This window comes from Anopheles moucheti (genome assembly GCF_943734755.1).
Source record: "Anopheles moucheti chromosome X unlocalized genomic scaffold, idAnoMoucSN_F20_07 X_unloc_3, whole genome shotgun sequence".
In the NCBI taxonomy this organism is placed as follows: domain Eukaryota; kingdom Metazoa; phylum Arthropoda; class Insecta; order Diptera; family Culicidae; genus Anopheles; species Anopheles moucheti.
In genome coordinates this window covers 487,036-490,000 of record NW_026453537.1, presented here as the reverse complement: position 1 = coordinate 490,000, position 2,965 = coordinate 487,036, and positions in this window count along the sequence as shown.

The following is a 2,965-nucleotide window of genomic DNA, read 5'->3' as shown; positions in this document are numbered from 1 at the left end:
TCTAACAAACAATAGCATAAACCCACGCTCTTGACGCACGACGTCGCCCGCCAGGGATTTGTCATGCGTCATTACGAACCCTTTCGGATGTCTCTTCCCTATTTCTTTATTAAATTGAATCGTATCTTAACCGCATATTAAAGGCGTACGCTTGCTTAGTCCGCGTGACTCACTCATTCTTTCCCCTCTCGGAGATCTCAAGAAGTCAACCCGACATCTATCGATCTGACCATTCCGCCTCGCTGGCGGCAGCCTCCTCCGCGGGTGTCCATCGTCGGCCTGCAGCCAAAGCACGACGGCGCCTTTCGTTTTCGCGTCTGTTCCGCCGAGACCTTATCAGGTCCGCCTCCGTAGGCGCGGTCCGACGGCGGCGCGTCGTCGAGGGTCCCTCAGCCTGGACCCGAGCTCGCCATGCGCGCTGCATGAATAGACGCCGCTCATGGCGAATTCTAACCGTTTCAGGGGAAGGTGGTCCCCCTCTGCTACGCCTAGGTATGGGAGGAGGAGCTAGGCCCGCTCGCTCCGCCTCTACTGCCGTCCGCAGTATCTCGTCATCTCGGGCGGCCAGTGCTGCTGCGACGTCCGCAGCCAGTCGCACTCGCGCCCGATCCTCCGCTCTGCCGCGAAGCCGTCGGTTGCGGGCAGATCGCTGACGCGCTGCTCGCGACTCGTTCACGCGCCGCGTGATGTCTTCGATGATGACGTCGTCCATCTCCTCACCGAAGAGTGCGGCCACACTTTCGAGGACCACTTCCTCGTCCTCGGCGAAAGCCGCTTCCGTTCGACCATTGGTGAGCGCTTCCTCATCGCGCCACAGCTGTTGAAGCACTGTGGTGATGGTCTTTGCTGCTTTCTGAATGCGGTCCCACCACTCCGCACTCTCCAGCAGCTTCTCTGCGATGTTGTTAAGCTGGACCGACTCGGGTGTCCCCCAGCCCAGCAGCTCACGTCGGATCTCCTCAAACACGGGGCACTCGAACAAGACGTGGGCCACCGACTCAACCGACCCCACGCACCGTGGACACTCCGGAGACGAAGCGAAGCCGCAGACGTGCAGGTACTCCCGGAAGAATCCGTGTCCGGAGAGCACCTGCGAAAGGTGGAAGTCCACCTTCCCGTGCTTTCGTCCCGTCCACCGGTGCAGGTCGGGAATCATCCCGTGCGCCCACGTCAAGTAGCGGCTGGCCGATGGTGTTGCCGCCGCACGGTCCCAGGCGTCCTGCCATTGCAGCATCGTGGCTGCTCGCTCCGCCGCTCGTACCTCCTTCCTGCTGGCGCCAGGCTCGACCAGCAGCCTGCTATGGCACCTTGCGTCCTCGTTGACGACCAGCCAGTACGGCACCAAACCAGCCATCACCACTGACACCTCGTAGGATACCGAGCGGAACGAACTCGATACCCCACGTGCCAGTGGCTTCTGGACCTGGGCCAGTCGTCTTCGGCACCACTGCATGTCTGTCGCCTTAGCCCAGATGGGCGAGGCGTACCGGATCACCGACTCAGCGACTCCTGCCAGCAACCGCCGCTTGGCCACCTGGGGGCCGCTGTGGTTCCTCATCACCGAGGTAACCACCGCCACCGCACGGAGGGCCTTGTCCGCGGCCGCTTCCACGTGCGGTTTCCACGAGAGTTTCTCGTGGAGTTGTACCCCCAGGTAGCGTATCGATCGCTTTGACGTGCAGACCACTTCGCCGACGCGCACAGGAATTTCCAAACGTCCTCGACGCAGACTCGATATCAGAACCACCTCGGTTTTGTGGGGGGCGAGACTAAGGTGACGTGCCTCGAGCCACCCCATCACCGCGTCGATCGCAGCCTCCGCGACCGTCGCCGACTCCTCGGGTGTGCAGCCCTCGGCCAGGATGGCGATGTCATCGGCAAAGCCGACGATGGTGGCCCCTTCAGGGAGCTGGATCCGCAGAACGCCGTCGTACATAACGTTCCACAGAGTCGGGCCAAGGATTGACCCCTGTGGAACGCCTGCCGTCACCCGACGTGACACCGGGCCGTCGTGGGTGTCGTACACCAGCTCCCTGTCGGTGAAATAGTCGCGGAGCAGGAGTTGCAGCTGCGCTGGAACCTCCTTCTCACGCAGGGCCATCGCTATCGCCTGCCAGCTGGCGGTGTTAAAGGCGTTTCTGACGTCCAACGCCACAACCAGCAGACAGCGCTTATCCCGGTTGTTAGTCCGTCCGTAGGACATCGCGCGCTCGCCTGCTTCCACCACCAGCTGGATCGCCTGCAGGGTGCTCCGCTGCTTCCGGAATCCGAACTGGTTCTCGGCCAGCCGAGGTGCCTCCGGATCCTCCAGGTGCTCGTTGAGTCTGTCCAGCGTAGTCCTCTCGAAGACCTTCGCCGGATTGTCGATCAAGCAGATCGGGCGGCAGGACGAGGCTTCGCCCGGCGGCTTACCCGGCTTAGGCAACAGCACCAGCTTCTGCCTTTTCCATTCGCGTGGTATTTCGCCGGTGTCCAAGCAGCGCTGGTAGACACCAGCGAATGGCTCCGGATACTTCCGGATGGCAGCCGTTACCGCAGCGTTCGGTACTCCATCGAGGCCAGGCGCCTTCCGCGGATGCAGCTCGCTCGCTATCGCCTGGAGCTCCGCGCAGCTGATCGGACGGACCGGAGTGTCCCCTTCCGAAGGCGTGACGTCCGGCCACTCGACCGGGGGATGCTCCGGAAACAGCTCCTCGACGATCCGCTGCAACACCGCTGGATCGCGTTCACGCGCCGTCCAGCTGCCCCGAAACCGAAGAAGCACTTGCCGGAACCACTGTCCCGTCTCATCTGCAGCCAGGGCCTGCAGCCACTCATCGAACTGGCGCTGCTTGCTGGCCTTAATTGCCACCCTTAAGGCAGCACGCGCCTCCTGATGTTCCTCTGAAGCCAGTTCGGCGGACGTCTCGTCGAGGGCCAATAACTGTCGCTCCCGAGCCAACCGGCAGCGCTCGGTCAGCTCCTC